The sequence below is a fragment of the Peromyscus eremicus genome, chromosome 16_21 (assembly GCF_949786415.1).
Source record: "Peromyscus eremicus chromosome 16_21, PerEre_H2_v1, whole genome shotgun sequence".
Lineage (NCBI taxonomy): Eukaryota > Metazoa > Chordata > Mammalia > Rodentia > Cricetidae > Peromyscus > Peromyscus eremicus.
This window is the reverse complement of record NC_081432.1, coordinates 14588186-14597469: the sequence shown is the minus strand read 5'-3', so window position 1 is coordinate 14597469 and position 9284 is coordinate 14588186. Positions and strand designations below refer to the sequence as shown.

Sequence of the window (9284 nt, the reverse complement as noted above, 5' to 3'; positions counted from 1 at the left end):
TTCCATGCGCTGTTTCTGAATAGTAGGAACGACACATCTAAGTCATCATGAAAGCTCAGTGATACTTTCCAAGAAGTGATGCTCAGTAGGAGTGGAAGGGAGAAGTCGGTAGAGATACAATCTATGCAACTGGGAAGATGTTGAGTAATGCTTTTGAGGCCAGCAAGTTCACGAGAGCACTTTCAACAAGGCATGGATGTTTTATAATTTTCCCATCATACACCAAAAGCAGTAGTTCTCAACATTCCTAATGCTGTGGCCCTTTAATACAGTCCCTCGTGTTGTGGTGACCTCAACCATAGAATTATTTTTGTTGCTGCTTCATAACCATAATTTCGCTTCTTTTATGAATTGTAATGTAAATATCTGTGTTTTTGATGGTTTTAGGTGACCCCTGTGAAAGGGTCATTCAACCCCCAAAGGGGTCACGACCCTCAGGTTAAGAAACTACTGCATTAGGAGAGGTCGAGGTCTCATGAATTCTCCCAATAGCCCTAGCACTTCCTCTTCCTGTAGGCGGCCTAAGGTGACCTGTGAAGATGGTTCGCTACTCGCTTGACCCAGAAAACCTACGAAATCATGCAAATCAAGAGGTTCAAATCTTCGGGTTCACTTTAAGAACACCCGTGAAACTGCCCAGGCCATCAAGGGTATGCATATCCAAAAAGCCACCAAATACCTGAAAGATGTCACTTTAAAGAAGCAATGTGTGCCTTTCTGGCGGTATAATGGTGGAGTCGGTAGGTGCGCCCAGGCCAAACAGTGGGGCTGGACACAGGGCCGGTGGCCTAAAAAGAGTGCTGAATTTTTGCTGCCCATGCTTAAGAATGTAGAGAGTGATGCTGAACTGAAGGGTTTGGATGTGGATTCTCTAGTCATTGAACACATCCAGGTGAACAAAGCACCTAAGATGCGCCGACGGACTTACAGAGCTCGTGGCCGGATTAACCCGTACAGTGGGCTCAGATGATCCTCACTGAAAAGGAACAAATTGTTCCAAAGCCAGAAGAGGAGGTTGCACAGAAGAAGAAGATATCCCAGAAGAAACTGAAGAAACAAAAACTTATGGCACGGGAATAAATTCTGCATAAAATAAATGCAGAAAAAGTAAAAAAAAAAAGAAAGAAAGAAAGAAAGAAACTACTACATATTTACCAGTATGTTATACGTAAGTATGTGCACATGCATGTGGATCCCTGTGGAGACCAGGAGAGGGTACTGGGTTCCATGAAGATGGAGTTACAAGTGGTTGTAAGCCATTAGATGGGCATGTTGGAAACAAAACTGAGGTCCTCTGCAGGAGCAACAAACGCACTTACCCTTCAGTTTTTTTTTTTTTTTTGTTGTTGTTGTTTTGTTTTGTTTTGTTTTTCGAGACAGGGTTTCCCTGTGTAGCTTTGCGCCTTTCCTGGAACTCACTTGGTAGCCCAGGCTGGCCTTGAACTCACGGAGATCCGCCTGGCTCTGCCTCCTGAGTGCGCCACCACCGCCCGGCTCAGTTTTTTAAATGACCTCATGACCCACAGGTGAGAAATTTCCTGAATATGTAGTCTGGCAAGACCAAGATGAGGTCAGATATCAACACGTTGATTTTTATTATGAGAAGTAAAACATACACATCCATAAAGTTTTAATTCAATATTAGAAATTATGTCTTTTTTAATTTGAGGAACAAAAAATAAGATTCTTTTTAATTGGGGTCCTTTTTTTAAGCACTTGCTTAATCTATCTTTGAAAAGATAGTCCTTTCTTTGAAGTACTAAAACTTCTAGTTTTGGTTTCTTAATATTTATGATGAGTTGAGAGCTTACATTTTTTTTTCTCCAAGAAAAAAAAAACTTTTATTTTCAGCATAAGTAAGATGAAATGGACAGCCCCTCATTTCATCCTTAGTTTTACAGGAGGTCCTTGTTTTATGTAAATTTCCAACCATTTCATAAGCCCTCTATATGTGTTTTTTAACTGTTTTTGACAGTTTCGACTCTTTATTCTCCCATAATTCCCTTCATGCTATCAGCTGCTATGGGAGAGACATTAATTTCAGTATGCCTTTCTGCTTTGGGTTGAAAATTGTATGCATTTCAAATTGAGTTTCACCAGTTTCTAGGTTAACTTCACTGAGGATACTTTTTCCCTTTGAAAACTTGACAAGATCCTTAACAAACCTTTCGCTCCCCATATTTGTCTAGTTTCCTAGTGCATGAACATTTTTTTTCTCTTTTCCTAGATTTAGCAGCAGACTTGACACAAGCATGCATTTTATATTTTCCAATTCTCTGGTGGTAACTTTAAGCCCAAAGTCCTCACCAGATGCTCTTTTTCATCATGCATCCCTTTGCTGTTTTTGTGATCCGACCTTGACACTTTTAAGGATTTTCTTATTTCTCTTGGCACCCATGCCATCTCTGGCTAGCTGAAAAGTCCCATCGCTAGGACCAATAAATTCATTAGATACATTTTCTAGCTGCCCCATTATTTAGAAGCCCTTGTGATCACTGTTCCCTATTGTTGTGTAGCAAGGATCCTAAATTCTATCATTTTTACTTTCCTCCTTTGGTATTCTCACCCACAGCCTCCTCTACCACTCTTGTGCGTCTGCATTCTCCTTGAGAGTCTTCCGGATTCTCTCTGATATTTCCCCTAAGCCATCATCACGGAGGTCCAGGCATCGAGTTATTTATCAGGGCTAGAGATGGCTCAGTGGGTAAAGTGCTAGCTGTGTGAGCATGAGGTCCTAACTCTTTCAGCCAGAATCTTTAGTATAATAAGTCATCCACAAACTTGGCACCTTGAAAGAAAAAAAAAAAAAGGAGGAAGATTGGAGCAGGTAGGCAGTGGTCCAGGGCCTCTGTTTTCCTGTAACTCCAATGTGTTCCCTACTGTCTTTCTCCATGTGCTTATTTGGGCTTCCTCACACTATGGCAGCCTCAACTAAGAGGGATAGCTTCCATAGCAGTGGGTTCCTCTCATGGAGAACCAAAATAGTGGCTTGTTCTAGCTGCACAAGTCACAAAGTAAGTGTGACATGTGCTATTCTTCACAGGTTGAGGTCATTGCCAATTCCATCCAACTGTGGTTAGGCAAAAATGCAACACTTGATTGGCAGAATATTAAGATTCTATCATAAGAATATGCATAAAGATAATATATTTTTGAGATGTCTTTGGAAAATATATTCTCCTAAATGACTTTATTCAAAGTGTAATGTAGACGAATTTCTAAACAGTTTTATTAAGTAAGAAACACAGAGCCAAATACAGGGGTGAAAACCATAGAGATCAGAGAAATAGTGATAGCCACCAACTAACCTTAGCTCACCATGCTGCAGTAGCTTCCCAAGAGAACCAGCTTCTTCCTGTCTAACCTATGCCTTTATTGCCTTGCGGTTCTGCCTTCTCATTGGCTCTTAGCCCAGCCACCTCACTTGCTTGTCACTGCCTGTCTGTACAGACCTCCAGGTCTCCATGGTTGGTACTGGGATTAAAAGTGCACCACGCTTGGCTGTGTCCTTGAATACACAGAGACTCTGCCTGCCATGTGATCAGATTAAGGGTGTGTGCTACCACTGCCTGACTTTTGTTTATGGATGACTATCTATGTCCTCTGATCTCCAGGCAAACTTTATTTATTAACATACAAATAAAATATCACAGTGTAGGAATAGGCTTATTTGAGGCTCAAACTCCCAATGAAAGAGTATATAGAGGTGTTTTAATACACCTGGAAATGAGTTAATGAGGTCATATGGGTCATAATCAGGAAGGACTGGCATCCTTATAAGAAAAGGAAGAGAAAACAGAAAGCTTTATTTTGAAAAAGCATTTCCCTAGCATACATGAGGCTCTGAGTTCAGTCCAAGAACAACACACACACACACACACACACACACACACACACACACAGAGAGAGAGAGAGAGAGAGAGAGAGAGAGAGAGAGAGAGAGAGAGAGAGAGAGAGAATCTTTCCTTCAAAAACGTTTTCTAAGTGGCTACTTCTAGCTGTACATTGATAAATATTTCCTTGATGAAAAAACCTTGATCTTGAATGAAGCAGAAGGCAGGTTTATAAAAGTATAGGACCTCTTCAATTTCCTGTGCTTGAATATAGTTGTAATGTGAATAGGGGAAGAAGCTTTGCTCCCAGGACTGTGTCACATACCTTTAAATATTTCATCTGCTAGAAAGTCAGAACAACCATGTTTTATAGACTCTACTAGAAATCTCTATCCTTAATTAAAAAACTCAAGTTCAAAACGGCAAATAATTCCCCTTAAGTGGAATACATCTGGCAATCAGTACAGGGAGTCCAGTGGTAATGGAGTTTTGTTTTTTTTTTTAATTTTTTCTTTATTTTAGTGTGTGTTTGTGTGTGTGCACATGCATGTGCTTGTGTGTACATTTATATGTGCTTGTGTATGTGTGTATGAGTGTATGTGTATTTATGTGTCTTCAAATGCAGAAGCCAGAGGACCACTTCAGGGGTCGGTCCCCATGTGCCATCCACCTTGGCTTTGGAAAGAGAATTTCTCATTGGCAGCAGATTTTCCAAGATCAGCCTGGCTGACCAGGGAGCCCTAGAGATTCACCTGTCTTCCCCTCCCCAATGAGATGATTACAAGTAGGTATCACCATGCCCCCAATTTTAGAAATTGGGTTATTTCATTTCCTTCACTTGGGTTTTGTAAATTGAACTCTGGATTTGGTTTACTACAGAGATGGTTTCCCGGCCCTCATTTCACTTTTGGCTAAGGAGGTCCAGGCTGTGTTCTCTGGTATAAAGCTCTGGAAGGAAACACTGGCAAACAGTAAAATCAAGAAACATTTTTAAGTCCTATAGCTGAATATAAGTATTTCAACTTATCTATAAAAAGGGCAATGCCTGCTGCGTGCTAGCAATGTCCTCATGGGTAATTTGTACATTCACAGCTGGCGATTTCAATCATCTGCTGCTGGTCTCGTAATGAATCTGCTCTTTCAATTTCTAGTCCCTTTCAGACAGTTTCCACTGTGAACTTCAGTACTTTGATGTGTTTCTGTGACCTTCCTCACTTATTCTTAGGAAAATGACTAGGTAGAAAATTTGAACCCTGTTGTAAGTTAGGTTCTGTTATTCTCATTATGTTACTTTCTGCATGTCAACTTCTCAAAATACAAATACATATAGAACTAGGAGATCATGGGCTAAGCCATATCCAAAACCACAGAAGACTACAATGCCCATTAATTCTAAAAAAAAAATCATTTCTCAGAAAATGTTGTAACAAAATCTATGACTTTTTGCTTTGTGTGTCCAAAATAAACAACCGTGGGCTGTCAAGGCAGCACTTCCCATTCTAGTCAAAGATGAATATGAATGTAAGGGTTTAGGCCTGATTGACAGCCTCCCTATATTTTAACTTATTGAGTTATATTTTCTGAGTCCTTCAGTAAAATATTTGGGGAAATTAAAAGTTAATTGAACATAATATTTCTAAGACATTTGCTTTCAATTTCAAGTTATTTTTGAGCCCTACAACAACTTAAACAGTTAATGTTAGACATGGCCTTTTGATAATATTCATCTAGCTGACAAATGAAACATTTCATTCTCTTCCTGGTACAACTGCTGACCATGACCATGCAGACAACAGTCAGGTTGGCGAGGATACAATTAGTATTGGGAAGTCTATCTTATACAAATAGCCTTGGGGTCTTTAATTCTAACTCATTATTACAATCCCTACCTCAAAAAGAAAGTCAATAATAATTTTTAATTAATGCCAAATTCCGGGCAGCATCCTTATGGGAAAATAAATAACATTCAGTAGACAGCAACTTCAGGGATTATAACTTTAACTTACCATACATAGTGCATTACCTGTAACAACTTCTTATGAAACCTTTGTTAATGGTGATACATCTACTTATGTAAATGAGAGATGTTGGCATCACATCTGTATGTAAACTATGGCTGAATTTTTCTAGTTTATTATGGGACTACGTAGATAAATTAAATTACTACTCAAGTGATAAAATATCTTGCAACAAGTAAGATATTTGTTTCTTGAAGGAATATTTTCCTGTAGCAAATGCTTGTCTCTATTCTAGTCATGATTTAGGTGTCAAATATGAGCAAAATTACTGGGCAATGGGGATGTGCTGGGGGAATTTGGTCAATGAATAATGACAAATAATATTTTCTGTTCATTATTATCTTATATATTTCTATAGATCTTTGAAAGGAAAGCATCAGAGAGAAAATCCAGTGAATTCTAGAATACAGAAAAGATCAAATATATGGTTAAGTATGTTTATGGAACAAAAGTAGTCATTGAAGTCTGAATCCTAATTTCTAATATAATACTTTTTATATAATTTTTTTCTATATTCTTGAGAATTTCATGCATGTAGCAATGAAACTCGACCATTTCTACCACATATTTCCAACCTCTAACTCTCCCCAAATATCTCAGCACAGCAAAGGCAAGTTATAAGTCAACCTTGGCCCTGTCCAGTGTCTGGAGTTAGAGGAACAGAACCAATGAGCTTGTTTGACTTCAAGGTCAAGAGGAATCTGGGATTTGCAGTTTAATAATCAGGATGGGGCTTAATTTCCTTCAAACAAACAACTTTACATGGGCATTTTTTTTCAATAAACCTTTATTATTTTGGATAAAGTTGTTTATTTGAGGGACTGGAGAGATGGCACAGCAGTTAAGAGAGTACTGGCAAAAAAAAAGAGAGTACTGGCTGTTCTTGCAGAAGACTTGGGTTCAACTACTAGCACCCACATGGTGGCTCATAACCATTTGTAATTCTGGTTTCAGGGGATCTGAAACCCTCTTTTAACTCCAAGGGCATCAGGCACACAAGTAGTGCACAGACACATGTGTACTCAAAACATCCACACACATAAGTAAAACAATAATAACCATCCATGTGTATAATGCATTCTGATTACTTGCACCCCACCGTCTCTAAGCTCTCTTCCACCCCTGCCATCTCCACACCTTCCTACAAATCCCTTTCCTACATTCAAGTCTTTTTGTTTTGTTTTGAGACCTATTAAATTTAATCAAGGCTGTCTGTGTGGCCAGGGTTTTGGAGCTTTCCAATGGATCCTGAAGGGCTCACAAGTAAGCACACAACTTTTAAGACCATGAGTTCCTCTTCCCTAAAAAAACCCATCAGTGGTCAACAGTTTAGCAGGAATTTATAGGGCCTCATGAGATCCTTTTCTATCTATGGCTGACTGTTCATAGGGCTAGTCATTGACCATCCCAGATCAGACAACCACAACTGCTGTGAGATCCTGTTTGCAATGACAGTGTCATGTCCTGAGAAAGATAGGTTTTTGCACCCCTTCTCTCTGTCTTCTGGCTCTTACAGTTTTTCTGTCCCTTCTTAGAGAGGGTGATATGAATGTTCTGTTTGGGAGTGAGTACTCAGTTGTCGTTTAGTCTCAGCATCTTAGGAAACAATGAGGCTCTGCATTCACTGCTGTTCATTACAAAGAGAAGTTACCTTAATGAAGGCTGAGAATGGCATTTGTCTCTGACTATAAACGTAAAGGTAGTTTGGTGTGGTGTAACTACAGCTCATTAATGGCAGTAAGTGCTTCTTGGTCTAATGTCTAAGGAGCCATGGGTTTTTGACCAGGTTTATAGTACCAGGACTGAATTCTTTCCTGTAGAGTGAGCTTTCAATCAAATTGGAGCAGGTGGTTGTAGATGTAACCAACCGTCTTATTAAATAAGAAACACAGAGCAAATTCAGAGAAGAAAGCAAAGAAGTCAGAGCTAAGAGCCTTACCCTTCCTGCTTCAACCAAGGAAGCTCTCTGAAAAAGGGGCCTACTTCCTGTCTGTTCGTCTTTATATAGACTGTCTGTTCTGCCTTCTCATTGGTTGTAAACCCAAACACATGACTGCTTCGTCACTGCCTGTATGTACAGCCCTCCAGGTCCTCTATGGTATTGAGATTAAAGGCGTGTGTCTCCAATGTTGGCTGTATCCTTGAACACACAGAGATCTACCTAGCTCTGTCTACCAAGTGCTGGGATTAAAGGCATGCGCCACCCCCGCTACGCTCTTGCTATGGCTCTAATAGCTCTGACCCCCGGGCAACTTTATTTATTAACATACAATTAAAATCACATTTCAGTACAAGTAAAATACCACCACAGGTGGTTACTTCTGTAACAGTTGTACCAGCTTTATACAAGTGTCACATCTTGCCTGGCATCCTAGTATCACAGTGTGCAAGGTTCACAGCTAGGTAAGACCACTGATGACTTTTCTTTCCCAGCAGCCTGCATAGCAACTTCCAGGCCTATGAAAGCTAGCTAGTGGGAAGGAAGGTTCCACCTCAGCTACAGCTTGATATCTCCAACAACTAAGGTATGATTTATCTTCAACAAAAGGGTCTCATCAACTAGTTCTGGTGGGCAACCAATAGGAATGGCAAGAACCTTGAGGCCCTGTGACTAATCACACATTTGGGAGTATCCTATACCTGGTTCTGAGATGTTTGTTTAATAACCTGGCATTTCCAGGAAGAGAAGCATCCAGCTGTGAAAAAAGATAGCTTCCTTCTAATTCTATTTTAAACTTATATTTTGTAAATAGACTTACAAAGCAGTAGGTTTCCACATGGCTTTTCATACAACTTTTGTTTTGATTTAGGGATTGCTGGACAATTGATCTACTGGTTCTCAACAAAGCCAGAAGTACTGGTTTTGAATGATGGCTCCAGAGATTTCTCCCCATGATCAACTGGCTCCATTTCTAAGGCCTGTGCTGAGGGTGAAGGTCATGATGTTTTCACACTCAGTAGAGCTGTTAACTTTCTGGCAGCCAGTAAGCGCAGAGAGGAGAAATAGGGAAGGAACAAGACTAAGACATAATCTTTAAGGATGCACTTTCCTCCAACTGGGCTCCACCTTCCCCATGTCTACGTCATTCTAATGCTTTCTTTTTTGCACTTGTCAACGGATCGACCCATTCTGAAATCACCTCACAAATATGCCCAGATGTGTGTACTTTACTAACATTTTAGGCATCTCAATTCGATCAGGTTGACAAGATTCACCGTCACAGATGCCATGCCAGGAAGTTAACTTTAAAGTAGTTTCCATTTCAGATAAGACTTATAGAGGCATTAGCGATGGACTCAACAAAGGCCTGCATTTCCATGTAGGGAAGTGGAATCAACAAAACATGAAAGTGCGTTTTTTGTCAATTTATTCCAAGTGTGAAAATGTCCAAATGTTGTATTTTTCTCCTCATGTATTTTCACACATAATCTT

The 9284-nt window shown here is 39.8% G+C and overlaps 1 pseudogene; it reads left to right on the top strand.

Annotated features, from left to right (window-relative positions):
* The first annotated feature begins 539 nt into the window (after positions 1–539).
* LOC131926647 (large ribosomal subunit protein uL22-like) lies at positions 540–1113 on the top strand (annotated as a pseudogene).
* The last annotated feature ends 8171 nt before the right edge of the window (positions 1114–9284 follow it).